General features: G+C 33.0%; 1 long non-coding RNA gene and 4 other non-coding genes across 6 annotated transcripts in view; 2 read left to right on the top strand and 3 right to left on the bottom strand.

The window, feature by feature from the left end:
* Positions 1-1481: 1481 nt before the first annotated feature.
* TRNAG-UCC (transfer RNA glycine (anticodon UCC)) lies at positions 1482-1553 on the top strand. Its single transcript has one exon. It is a non-coding gene; the product is annotated as a tRNA-Gly (tRNA).
* A 74-nt stretch (positions 1554-1627) lies between these two features.
* The window catches only part of LOC125865310 (uncharacterized), a 17144-nt gene continuing 4390 nt past the window's right edge, over positions 1628-14381 (top strand). Inside the window, exons 1-4 of one of the 2 annotated variants that reach the window (XR_007446338.1) lie at positions 1628-1738; positions 5512-5984; positions 10046-10102; positions 14178-14234. This is a non-coding gene — a long non-coding RNA (uncharacterized LOC125865310). The remainder of the gene's footprint in view (positions 1739-5511; positions 5985-10045; positions 10103-14177; positions 14235-14381) is intronic. The other variant, XR_007446337.1, reaches the window with a different exon arrangement.
* Positions 6844-6915, bottom strand: TRNAP-UGG (transfer RNA proline (anticodon UGG)). Its single transcript has one exon. It is a non-coding gene; the product is annotated as a tRNA-Pro (tRNA).
* On the bottom strand, positions 8078-8149 carry TRNAP-AGG (transfer RNA proline (anticodon AGG)). Its single transcript has one exon. It is a non-coding gene; the product is annotated as a tRNA-Pro (tRNA).
* Positions 12220-12291, bottom strand: TRNAP-AGG (transfer RNA proline (anticodon AGG)). Its single transcript has one exon. It is a non-coding gene; the product is annotated as a tRNA-Pro (tRNA).

The following is a 14381-nucleotide window of genomic DNA, read 5'->3' as shown; positions in this document are numbered from 1 at the left end:
TAACCATAGTTTGTTCAACTTCAATTAATATATACTCATATAATAGAGTATTATGACTTTAACAATTAAAAAAAAGGCCTTAATTGTATCATACTAACACATTACATATATCGACATATCTATTCAAAATAAAGTACAAACAACTCCTTTTGTTAATCAATCGCATTTCAATCAAAATAGAATAGTCAAAGTTTCAACTTCTAAACATTTAGGGGTGGTTTGGTGTGATGGATATGAGGATTTAGTCTCGGGATAACTTTTAAGTAGCCTTTAATCCGTTGTTAATATGGTTGCAAAGGTTGGGATAATTTATCCCAGGATTAACAATTAGTCCTCAGATAAGTTATCCCTCCATGGGGGTGAGGATAACTTTTCCTGGGATAAAGTAAGTAAAATAACAAAAATACCTCCCTTAAACTCTCTTTTATACACCACTTTTACATTCATGTATATTAACATAATTTCTAATAACATTTATAATAACATTCACAGCCTTAATTTTTCGTTGTTCTTATGATAATATATTTTTCTATAAAAAATTACATTTTATAAATACAATATTTATTTATGAATATATTATAAGTTGAATTTATTTGCCTAATTCTTATGTTTATTTATATTTTGGTTTCTCTTAAAATTTCACTCCACTACTAAATTACATATTTTTTTAATTAAATAGTTTATTACTCACTTAAAAATTATAGTTTACATATCAATTAAAATGTAGATAACTTTAATAATGTTTTTTTTTTACTTTAATAAACTTAAAATGAAAGTTTTATTTTTAAGTTAAATAAGATGGAAGTTTTATTTTTAAACTAAATAAGATAAAAAAATTATTTTAAAACTAAATAAGATGAAAGTTTTGTTTTTAAGCTAAATAAGATGGAAATTTTATTTTTAAGCTTAATAAGATGGATGTTTTATTTTTAAGTTAAATAAGATGAAAGTTTTAATTTTAAAAACACACAACACAATCATGGAAATGCGCACACAAAAATATTTAATCTAGATAAGATGGAATTTTTATTTTTAAAAGGAATAACTAAAGTTTGCAAAGAAAATGTAAAAAAAAAACTAAATAAGGTGGAGGGTACTTTTATAAACAAACAACTTATTATTAGAAATTATGCAATGAATATAAGTTTGAATATGACAAACCAAACAAGCAATAAAAACTAATCCCAGCATAACTTATCCTAGTATAACTTATCTCAGCATAACTAATCTCAGCATAACATGTACTAATACTAAGTTGCATATTTGTTAGTATTTTAATAATATATATATATGTTATTTATGTAACTATATACTTCGGTATGATATTTGATCTTTCTAAATACCAAATACCGTATTGAATACCAAAAAAATTAGAAATGTATACCATATACCATACCAAATACCATAATACCAAAATCATGGTAGTAAAATTCATGATTATATATTAATATTAAATATTAATCTAGGTATCATAAACGATAGCGTTTGTAGTCCAACGGTTAGGATAATTGCCTTCCAAGCAATAGACCCGGGTTCGACTCCCGGCAGACGCAATTTTTTTATTTTTTGGTTCAGGCCTTTTCCTTTTTCCTTATTAAAAATGTAAGAAAAAATAATACTTTGTGGACGCATGGGCACATTCGCCCGCATTCCGATGGAAGAATTAAATACTCAAAAATTCTATTCTCTGCAACTAACATTCTCTGCTTAGAGAAATGGCCGACCATTGAGTTTTCCGGTTAGTGCTTTCAGCTCTCAATTCTCATCTACTACTATAGTTGCGTATTTTTTATGATGAACTCGCTTCTATTTGTCATCCTTAATTTTGTTTAGGCATGTATGAAGAAATCATAAAGCCTTTTTTTTTTGTTTTTGCCTCTGCTGGATTTCATCCTTGTATTATTGGATTGTAGTTACTGAGTAAGTGAGTATGAATCATAACTTCCAACTGATTTTTTTATTATTCATTGATTCAGTATCTAGATGTATACTCTACACACACTAGAACAAAAGTTTCTAGAAGCCTTGGGATTTTCCTTCAGTACTCCTCAAGCTATGAATTTTTATAGGGTTACCAAGGCAAAATCTATTTTGTGCTGTACGGAACGGACTATAACTGTCTCCAATTTCATACATTTTTTGTTGCATGAACTTTATTTGTCCTAATTTTGATTATAGTTTCAATTGCTTGTTTTACTGATGAATTTTGATTTCTATATTATGCTAATTTGAAGGTTGGGCAGTGTTTACTTTGTTCTTTGATAAAAAGAATTATTGGTGAACCAATCTTTTCCATTGCTCTATAGCCTAATCCTGTTTTTATGTGGTACTATTTGATGTTGGTTTCTGAGTCTTGATTCAAAACTTACAACTGATTGACGCAGACAATTGTATACTAATCACTCCCTCGAGGGTGCTAACACTTTTGCTTATGAGTAGAGTAAATGTGCACTTGAGTAGTATAATTTCCTTCTGCTGAGGGTATTAACCCTTCGCTCAGTCATAGACCGAAGACATATATAGCTGAAAATGTTAGGATTAGTTGATTGAATTGACTCATAGGCCAATCCGGGATATAAACTTGGGACCTATTGCACCCTACTTGAGAATCATGCCACTAGTTCATACCTATTTCATGGATCTCCACTTGGTTTCATCTTTACCCTATTTTTATTTTGTCTGATTAGAAGTACAGAAAATGTTTGGAGCAAGGGGCTTTGGAGGGAAAAAGGGGGGGCGGAGGGGTGATTTTTAATTGAATTAGGGACAGAGCTCCTCATAGAAAGTTGGAAACTGTCAGTTCTCATAACAAGGCTTAGGCTGACAAGGTAGGGCGCAACCCCAATTCTCAACCTTGACCTACACAAATGGTATGTTGACCCACATGTTGAGAGTTTTGTTAGGTTCTTAGTATTAATTGGCTAACTTATCTTCTTTTTACCTCACATAACTTTTTCATCTCTTGGTGCTGGAAGTTCTAGTCAGACATGTTCAATAATCTTTATATCTCCTAATCATCATTAATGAGATATTAGTTTAGAACAAATTGGTTTCGAACTCACTAAATTCTCTTTAGCCCTAGGGAGAAGCAGCATCGAGAAAGTTGTGAAGATTATAGTTTAAATAACTCCATCGAAGTTGAGATGGGCATTCCTCATCTTTTAAAGGAACTTTGGTTCACACCCATTGTTAACATCGACACTAGGTCAAATGTTTAAGACTTTTTCTTCAGCATCTGCCTCAAGCATCCCTAATTACTTAGTCAAAGCCTTGAATTTTCTCATAGTAGTCTCCAGCTACTATGTCTAGAGGCCTTAATTCTGAGACAATTTGTTTTGAATTTTCTGTGTCAACTAAAACTATCTCCAATACCATACTATTTTGTTGCATGAACTTTGTTTGTCTAAATTCTGATTATCCTTTCTCTTGTGTATTTCTTGCATGTTCCACTGATGGAATGCGATTCTCAATAAAGCTAATCATTGGTTTTACTAATTTGAGGCTTTGGCTTTTACTTTGTATTTTGATAAAAAGATTCAGAAAAACCAAGAAGCGGTCCAAGGCTCAATTAATAAAACCAAACATTTAAGCTATGACAGTTATTGGTTTTACTACTGTTTTCCTTATTAGTTAGTTCTCTTAATGTTTGTCTTGATTGTCTAATTGAGGAAGAAAATGTGTAGGTTCAAAATAACAGTTTCTGAAAAGTGGGGCATTCTGAGAATTGAACTTGGGACCTCCGCAACATAAATGCCCAATCTTTGTGTTTTGTTCTCTTTCCTGTTAGTTTCTCTTTGCTTATTTTTTCTATGCATCATCTTTATATGCATTAAACAATTTGTAGGTCACTGTGTTGTCATTACTGTGGTAGCCGATTTATTTATTTCATACTTCTCTATTTGGCTATGAATTTCCTAGTTACTATAAGGAGATGCTGGATTACTTGTCCAAAATAAATATGCAAATTGTTGGAATTAGTTGTCTCTGAATTGAAAATATATCCCTGCATTAGTTAGATGTCGAGGGTATGTTCACTTCTGTTGAAATTTTGCATTTACCTTAACGAAAAATAAATGAAATGAAAGGGAAAAAGTTAAGAATAATAAAGAAAAGAAAAGGGTAAATGAACTCCACAGATTATCCCTGTTTCTTTTACGGTGTCATAGTTGACTTTGGATCAGATCTCCAATTAAAGTGATTTCTCTTAATCCCTCTAGAACTGCATGGATATAAAAGGTGTATGATTCGTTCAAACATACATCATTTGCTTTGCTTCAACATTTAGAAGTTTAACGCACTAAGTAGAGATTGGCTAGGAATTATTTTTAGATAAAAACTGTCTTAACTTGCATCTGCACTCATTGAGTCATTCATAAGGGGGAATGAGATTTAAGATTTTTTTTTTCTTAAAATTATTTTGAGATGTGTATTTAATCAAAAAGGAAGGGGGCATTCCGAAATCGAACTCAGGACCTCTCGCACCCAAAGCGAGAATCATACCACTAGACCAAATGTCCAGTTGTTGATGAGTGTCATTTTGACTCATGATCAATGTGTTTTCTCAATGGTCAGCAATAACTTAATCACAAATGCCATTGCTTAGTTGCAAATAAAGAATCTTTTACTTCTTATTTCACACCTATTGATCTGCATTTGCTTACTGGTAAAAGGTTTGAAGGCTTCTTTGGACTCCCATTAGAATAATGTTACTTCCTCTGGTCCAAAAATATTTGATGTTTTAGGTTTGGGTACATGGATTAATGAATTCACTTCTAAAAAATTAATAGAGACTTTGACTCAAATACCCTTAGTTATGATTTTCTTTTCTTCTTAGGCTTACATAATTATCATCAAATCTGTACATTGAATTAGGAATGTGCCAAAGGAAAATTTGGAATTTTTTTCTAATACCTTCTTGATTTTGTAAAACATCAATTATTTTGGACCAGAGGGAGTAGTAGATAAACAGAGAGTCTTAGACTCTTCTTCTCTTGCAGCCTTTCTTCTATGCCTGCTTTCCTCTAATTCCTGAAGAGCTGTCAGTTTTGATCGTTTCCTGTGCATTTCATGTACAAACCATTTTTGTCATACTCAAATCTTTTGGGACATATATATCACCAGTAGCGGAGTCAGGAGTTTCACTAAAGGGATTCAAAATATAAAGAAGTAAACACATGAAGAAGCCAAGGGATTATAAAACCTACCATATAGACAAATAATATGTTTTTGGCCTTTTATATACAATGTAAATTTTCGGCGAATGAACCACCTTCCATCCTTTGGCTCCGCCGCTGCATGTCAACTAGGAACCATATTTGGGGGTGGCTTAATGCTTCATGTTTTAGCTCCATAATTTGCGTCGGTGTCGCAACTTGTGTAGATGCCCAAGGTTAGGAATGGTAAAAAGGAAAAAAATGGGCTTTACGTTTAGTTTAATCTTATTTTCAGATTATTTGAATATCTTCTTGATTAATCTAGTATGTTTCTACTTGTTGGTGTTTTATTCTGCAGGTCCTTGCATGTAAGTTGGGTCATAAAGCAGCATGAATCTTGTGAAATTTAAGTAAAGAGAAATTAAATGATTCATCAACTAGGGATAGCAATCTTACTCCTGATTTGAGCAGGAATTCAAGGATCCCTTGCCTGAAACAGACAACATACCACTAGAGAAATGTTTGATTTTTTGGTGACACCTATCATTGATCAATAACTTCATCTATCATTGTTGACATCCATGATCCATGAAATGAACCTTGTTTATGAAACTTTTCTGAAGGACAAATATATTACTAGCTAAGTCACTTCTCATTTTGCCTGCTCTTTCAAATAAACCAACGGAAAGGTGTAAAGCAAGAACACTTAAAACTTTCACTTATCATGGTTGAGATGCTCCTTGTGCTGATCTATTAGCATAACACTGCAGATCACTTGGGGTTCTGTGTTGTATTTTCGGCCTTCATATCTGCTAAGTGGTGAATTAGCAGGTGAGCACAAAATAGCATGCTTTTCTGAATCATGATTTATTGTTCTTATCTTTCAGATGCAGATGGGTTTAGCATAGGTGTTCTCTTTCAGATTAGGAAGAAGTCAGTTTACATGTTGTGATAATAAAAATGTGCATTAGCTGAAAGTCTTAGTTGACTTACAATTAAAGTTCATACCTAACAGAATATATAGAAAGCTCTGATAATTGAGGACTATGTATATAACAAGAAGAAATAGAAATTGCCTGCATTGGCAGTTTGGATTAAAAATATATGTTGTAGTTTGCCTTTAAAAGTTGCCTGATTTTTGTTATTGCATAAACTAATGTGTCAAAGTTGACTTTGGGTCAGATCTCTGACACTACTAAGTAATTTTTCTTTATCCCTTTAGAACTACATGCCATATAGGTATGTTCTTAGTTAAAACATACATTCTTTGTTTTGCTTTTACCTTTAATGCACTAAATAGAGCATGAGTCAGGAATTCTTGCAGATAACACTTATGTTGTATCTGCACTTGTTTCACAAAGGGTAGTCAGATTTAAAGGTTAAATCTTCTTTTAAAAGGAACAAAGAATGATTGGTTGATGGTGGCATTCAATGAAACCAAGATTGTTTATTTTGACTTGTCAGATTCTAAGGTCAATTTTATTTTATTTTTTTGATAAGATAAGTGGTATTAATAACAGCATCAGGAAGATGCATAATTTACAAGATATGGCATTTGAGCTTACAAAAAAGATCTCTAGCTAACTATACAAACTATCTATGCCAGAGCTAATGAGTTAGTAAAATAAGGTCAATTTTATTTAAATGAATTAGGAATAATTTAGATGTATATTCATTAAAAAAAAAGAATGGGGCATTCCGAGAATCGAACTCGGGACCTCTCGCACCCAAAGCGAGAATCATACCACTAGACCAAATGCCCAGTTGCTGAAGAATGTCATTTTGATTCATGATCAATGTATTTTTTCAATGATTAGCGAAAACTTGACTACAAATGCCATGTATTTCCTTACTGGGAATTGTTTTTGATAACTTATGCTGACTCCCATTAGACTAATATTTAGTGGATAAACAGAGTTTTGAACTCCTCTTCTGCACCCTTCCCTCTGGTGTTCACTTTTTTCTGATTCCTAAAGAGCTATCAGCTTTGATTGTTTGTGGTTCATAATGTTTACATTCCTTATTTATCATACTCAATCCTTTTGGACATGTCACAAGGAACTATAATTGGAGAAGTTTAATGCTTCATGTTTCAACCCCATAATTTGTGTTGGAAGTCACATCTTGTTCTCTCATTTTCTGATTATCTTAGATACGTTCTTGATTGATCTAGTGTGTTCTTCTTGTTTGTGTTTTAGACTGCTGCTCACTGTGTGTAAGTTTTTGTCACAAAACGGCATGAACCTTGTGATGTTCATGCCTTCATTACTCAAGTGAACATTAAATGATTCATCTGCTGGAGAGCAGGAAAATCGAAGAGCTCTTTCCTTAATAAGCAAAGTACCTCTAAACAAATGCTTGGTTTTTGGTTACACTCGCCATTCATCAATAATTTTAGCTACCATTGTCGACATCCATGATCCATGAAAATGAGCATTGTTGATGAATCCTTGATGAAGTACAATACATTAGCTAATTGTAACTTCTTAGCTTTCCTACTTTCTTTAATTGAAAACAAAGGCAAAATTGCAAAGACGAAACCATATGCTCATTGTCACTTCTCCTTTTGCCTGCTCTGTCAAATAAACCAGGTAAAGTTGTAAAGCAATAAACCTTCAAAACGCTTACTTATCATAGTTGAGATGCTCCTTCTGCTGATCTGTCAACACAGTATCTGGGCTCACTTCAGAGTTCTGTGTTGTATTTTTGACTCACAGGTCTGTTAAGTGGTAAACTGGTAGGTGAACATGCTTGGCAGAATCTTACTAATTTGAGTATTGGCGGTGTATTTTGTTGAATTGTTCTTGACAAAATGGTTGTGGTTTCTTTGTCTACCTATTAATTAGTGCTCTTAACGTTTTCTCAAGATGGTGTAACTCAGCAAGACTATGTTTTGTGTTAAAATGTCAAGTTCCTAAAAAAATGGGGCATTCCGAGAATTGAACTCGGGACCTCTCGCACCCTAAGCGAGAATCATACCACTAGACCAAATGCCCTGTTGTTGAATTTATTTTCTCCCCTATGTAATTTACCTTGCTTTAGGTTTCATATCTAACTTGTTTATTGTTTACTTTGCATCATAATAGTCATTAAAAGTCTGTTGATCTCTGAGGCCTGAGCGGCCATACCCGTTTGAAGAGTTCTAGTATTGGTTTGTAATTTTGTATCATCAATACGTTTGTTTCATAGTTTTCTATTTGGACATGAAATGCCTAGCATAACTTTAATAGATGCTGAGTGTACTGATATATTCTAGTCGTAGAAATTAGCTCTCTCTGAAATTAATAATACATCCTTACATAAGTTATGTCAGATATTCACTGACTTTTTCCTGAAGCTTTCCATTCGAAGTAAGAAAAGGATAAAAATAAATGTCAGCCAAAGGATACTTAAACTCCAGCCGTTCACCCCTCTTTTTATATTTTAATATCTTAGTTGACTTCTGATCTTAGATCTAATATTATCTACTTATTCTGAGCCCCTCTGGAACTGTTAGCCATATGTAAAGTCACATGTTTGCTCAAACCTACCACATATATATTATTTCTGTACCTGTAGGACTGTAATGCATTAAATATGGCATTGGGTAGGAATTTGCTTAGATAAATACTCTCTTACCTCTGCACTTGCTTCATATGGGAGAGTGAACTGTAACGTTAAATTTTCTATTAAAAGAAACAACGGATAATTGTTCAATTGTGTTACAACCCTTTTTGTTAAAGAACAAAGGCATTTCGATTTATCAGATTTTAAGGTTTATTATATTTTAAAAGAAACAAGGAATAATGATTAGTTATGTATCTGATGAAATAAACGGGGCATTCCGAAAATTGAATTTGGGACCTCTCGCATCCAAAGAATGAACATACCACTAGACCAAATGCCCAGTCGTTGATGAACGTCATTACTCATGATTAACGTGCTGTTATTCTCTGTATCAGCAATAACTAGATCATAATATATCATTCCTTGAAAATATAGGACTCTTTGCCTGACGTCTTTGATCTGCATTTGCTTATTTGAAGATTTTCCGAGGAATTCAGTTTATTCTCATCAGGAGAGTGTTACTCTATCACTATTAGTAGAGAGAGTTCTCAACTCTTCTGGTTTCACAGCCTGTCCTCTATTTCTTAGAAATCATTTTTTATCATATGAAGCCCTTGAGATATCTGAATTTGGACATGTCGTGACTAGCAAAGAACTGTTATTGGTGATAAAATAAGATTTTGGCATAGGATGATTAATGCATCATATTTTAGCCAATTAATTTGAGTTGAAGTCACTACTTAAGTAGAACACTTAATTATGGGAATGATAAAGAGGAAAATATTGGCTTTGCTTTTGGTTTTCTCTGACTTCTAGTTTATTCTAGATACCTTCTTCATTAATCTAGTCTGTGATTTCTGTTTGTGTATTAGTCTGCAGTTCATTATAAGTTAGTTAGCTCACAGAAAAACATGAACCTTGTGATGTTCATGCTTCATTACCCAAGTAAAAATGAATGAATGATTCATCAACTGATACTATTAATCTGAACTCTTACGCCAAATTGGGAACATACTACTAGAACAATCTTTGATTTTTGTAATACTTTTCTGACATTGATTGATAGTTTCAGCTATCATTTTTTACCTCTCTGATCCATAAAAATGAACCTTGTCTATTAATTGATGCTGATGGACAAATATATTTGCTCACTATCACTTAGTTTTACCTACTTTCTCTAATTTAAAACCACTGTAAAACTGCAATGGCATATATTTTCTTATTATCACTTCTCAGTTTCTTTTTGCTTTCTCGAATTGAAAACAAATGCAAACCTGTGTATTTCAAGATTTTCACTTGTCATAGTTGTGAGGCATCTTGTGCTAATCAATCCCTTCGTGTTTTAGGGATCACTTAGGAGTTATATGATGGAGTTTGGACTTCCATATCTGGTAAAGTTGCTGGTGAGCACAAATCAGCTGGCTTGACCCAATTATATTTTATTTTGGTTTTTGTTCTTTTAGATCCTATTTTCCTTAATTTGTCTTTTCGTGTGTTTTTTTAAAAAAAAATTATTTACTTAATACTTTTTCGCTTTTAGATCCAAATGAGTTTTCCTAGTGTTGCTTGAGAGTAGGAGGAATCTCATCTTACATGGTGAAATACTTAAAAATGTAATTTGGCAGAAAAGTTAGTTGACTTACAATGACAAAGCATTCTGAACAGGAAATTGGGAAAAAAGCTCTGAAAGTTGAACAGTATGTATATTCAAAGAAGAATTAACTCTAGGTTGTCTGCATTGCCAGTTCGGATTAAAAATACATATTGCAGTTTACATGTAAAAGTTTCCTACTCCGTTTGTTATTTCATGAAATAATGAAATTTATCCAGCTTAATTGACTTCTATACACAAGATTATGATTTTATCTGTCCGAATACTGTAAATGCCTGATGAGCATTCTGCAGTTTCCAAAACATCAATCTCAAATGTGATTCTTTTATAAACTATTTCCAAAACATCAATCTCAAATGTGATTCTTTTATAAACTATTAAATAAGAATCCTACCTTATCTTGGTTTGCGAGCTATTGCATAGGAGCGGGGTTTTACCCTGTGCGCACCCAAAGGGTAGCGGCTACGGGTTTCTCTTGTCATAAAAAAAAGAGAAATAAGAATCCTACCTTATCTTTGGAATAGTTATTGCGGTCAGAATTTTAGGCTTAAAAATGGTTACCCACAAAAGAAGGGGCATTCCGAGAATCGAACGACCTCTCGCACCCAAAGCGAGAATCATACCACTAGACCAAATGCCCAGTTGTTGAAGAATGTCATTTTGACTCATGATCAATGTATTTTTCCAACGATTAGCAATAACTTGACTGTAAATGCCATATTCATTGCATATATGTAACCTTTCGGCTTCTTATTTCAATAGCTGTTGATCTATATTTCCTTACTGGGATTTTCTTTCAGAACTTATGCTGCCTCCCATCAGAATACTAATATTTAGTGGATAAACAGAGTGTTTTGACCTCCTCTTTTGCACCCTTTCCTCTGCTGTTCACTTTTTTCTGATTCCTAAATAGCTGTCACCTTTGATTGTTTGTGGTTCATAAGTTTACATTCCTTTTTATCATACTCAATCCTTTTGGACATGTCCCAAGGAACTTTAACTGGAGAAGTTTAATGCTTCATAATTTGTGTTGGAAGTCACATCTTAAGTAGAGGATACCAAGTTTAGGAATGATAAAGAGGCTTGGGCTTGTGTTTTCTTATTTTCTGATTAGTTTAGATACGCTCTTAATTGATCTAGTGTGTTCTTGTTTGTATTTTAGACTGCTGCTCATTGTGTGTAAGTTTTTGTCACAAAACAACATGAACCTTGTTATGTTCATGCTTCGTTGCTCAAGTAAACATTAAATGATTCATTGGTTGGAGATAGCAATCTTCCTCCTAATTAGAGAAGGAAAATCAAATAGTTCTTGCCTTCATCAGCATTGTACCACTAAACAAATGCTTGGTTTTTGGTAACACTTTCCATTGATCAATAATTTTTGCTATCATTGTTGACATCCCTGATCCATGAAAATGAACATTGTTGATGAATCTTTGCTGAAGTACAATATATTAGCTAATTGTCACTTCTCTGCTTTCTTGCTTTTATTTAATTGAAAACAAAGGCAAAACTGCAATGACGAAACCATATGCTTGTTGTCACTTCTCAATTTGCTTGCTCTGTCAAATAAACCAAGGTAAAGTTGTAAAGCAATAAGCCTTCAAAACATTCATTTATCATAGTTGAGATACTCCTTGTGCTGATCTATCAACATAGTGTCTGGGATCACTTGAGAGTTTTGTGTTGTATTTTTGACTTGCAGATCTGCTAAGTGGTAAACTGGCAGGTGAACATGCTTGGCAGAATCTTACTAATTTGAGTCTTGGTGGTGTTATTTGTTAAAGTATTCTTGAAAAAATGGTTGTTGTTTTTTTGTCTTACTATTAATTAGTGCTCTTGACTTTTTCTCAAGATGATGTAATTGAGCACGACAATGTTTCTTAAAATGTTTAGTTCCGAAAACCTGGGGCATTCCGAGAATTGAACTCAGGACCTCTCGCACCCTAAGCGAGAATCATACCACTAGACTAAATGCCCTGTTGTTGAATTTATCCCCTATGTAATTTACCTTGCTTTAGGTTCCATCTCTAACTTGTTTATTGTTTATTTTGCATCATGATAGTCATTAAAAGTCTGTTGATCTCTGAGCGGTCATAACCGTCAGAAGAGGTTCAGTATTGGTTTGTAATTTTGGTATCATCAATACGTTTGTTTCATAGTTTTTTATTTGGCTATGAAATTCCTAGCATAACTTTAATAGATGCTGACTGTACTGATATATGCTAGTCATAGGAATTAGCTCTCTGTAATTAAAATCACATCATTACATAAGTTTTGTCAGATATTCACTGACTTTTTCCTGTGGCTTAGCATTTGAAGTAAGAAAAGGATATAAACAAATGTAAACCAAAGGATACTTAAACTCCACCCATTCACCCTTCTTTTTATATTTTATTATCATAGTTGGCTTCTGATCTTATTTCTAATACTATCTACTCACACTGAGCCTCTTTAGATCTGTTAGCCATATGTAAAGTCACATGTTGCTCAAACCTACCACATTTATATTATTTCTGTACCTGTAGTCTGTAGAACTGTGATGCATTAAATAGAGCATTGGGTAGGAATTGTTTTAGATAAATACTCTCTTACCTCTGCACTAGCTTCATATGGGAGACAGCTGTAACATTAAATTTACTATTAAAAGAAACAACGGATAATTGATCAATTGTGTTACAACCCTTTTTTAAAGAACAAATGCATTTTGATTTATCAGATTTTAAGGTTAATTTTATTTTAACAGATACAGGGAATAATTGATTAATTATGTATCCGATGAAATAAAATGGGGCATTCCGAGAATTGAATTTGGGACCTCTCACACCCAAAGCGTGAATCATACCACTAGACCAAATTCCCTGTTGTTGATGAACGTCATTCATTACTCATGATTAACATGCTTTTATTCTCTGTATCAGCAATAACTAGATCATAATATACCATTCCTTGAAAATATAGGACTCTTTGTTTGATGTCTTTGATCTGCATTTGCTTATCTGAAGATTTTCCGAGGAATTCAGTTTATTCTCATTAGGCCAGTGTCACTCTGTCACTATAAGTAGAGAGAGTTCTCAACTCTTCTGGTTTCGCAGCCTGTCCTCTAATTCTTAGAAATCATTTTTTATCATATGAAGCCCTTGGGATATCTGAATTTGGACATGTCGTGACTAGTGAAGAACTGTTATTGGCGATAAAATAAGATTTTGGCATTAGATGATTAATGCATCATATTTTAGCCAATTAATTTGAGTTGAAGTCACTACTTGAGTAGAACACCTAATTATAGGAATGATAAAGAGGAAAATATTGGCTTTGCTTTTGGTTTTCTCTGACTTCTAGTTTATTCTAGATACCTTCTTCATTAATCTAGTCTGTAATTTCTGTTTTGTATTAGTCTGCAGTTTATTATAAGTATGTTAGCTCACAGATAAACATGAACCTTGTGATGTTCATGCAGCATTACTCAAGTAAAGATGCATAAATGATTCGTCAACTGATACTATTAATCTGAGCTCTTACGCCAAATAGAAAACATACTACTAGAACAATCTTTGATTTTTGGTAACACTTTTCTGGCATTGATTGATAATTTCGGCTCTCATTTTTTACCTCCCTGATCCATAAAAATGAACCTTGTCTATTAATTGATGGACAAATATATTTGCTAACTATCACTTAGTTTTACCTACTTTCTCTAATTTAAAACAACTGTAAAACTGCAATGGCATACATTTTCTGATTATAACTTCTCAGTTTCTTTTTGCTTTCTCGAATTGAAAACAAATGCAAAACTGTGTATTTCAAGACTTTCACTTGTCATAGTTGCGAGGCAGCTTGTGCTAATCAATTCCTTCGTGTCTTAGGGATCACTTAGGAGTTATATGATGGAGTTTGGACTTCCATATCTGGTAAAGTTGCAGGTGAGCACAAATCAGCTGGCTTGACCCAATCATATTATATTTTTGTTTTTGTTCTTTTAGATCCTATTTGCCTTAATTGGTCTCTTCATGCGTTTTATTTTTTTAAAATAAAATTTATTTACTTGGTACTTTTTCGCTTTTAGATCC

This window comes from Solanum stenotomum, chromosome 5, assembly GCF_019186545.1.
Source record: "Solanum stenotomum isolate F172 chromosome 5, ASM1918654v1, whole genome shotgun sequence".
NCBI classification, from domain to species: domain Eukaryota; kingdom Viridiplantae; phylum Streptophyta; class Magnoliopsida; order Solanales; family Solanaceae; genus Solanum; species Solanum stenotomum.
The sequence above is the reverse complement of the archived record's forward strand: the minus strand, read 5'-3'. Positions and strand labels throughout refer to the sequence as shown.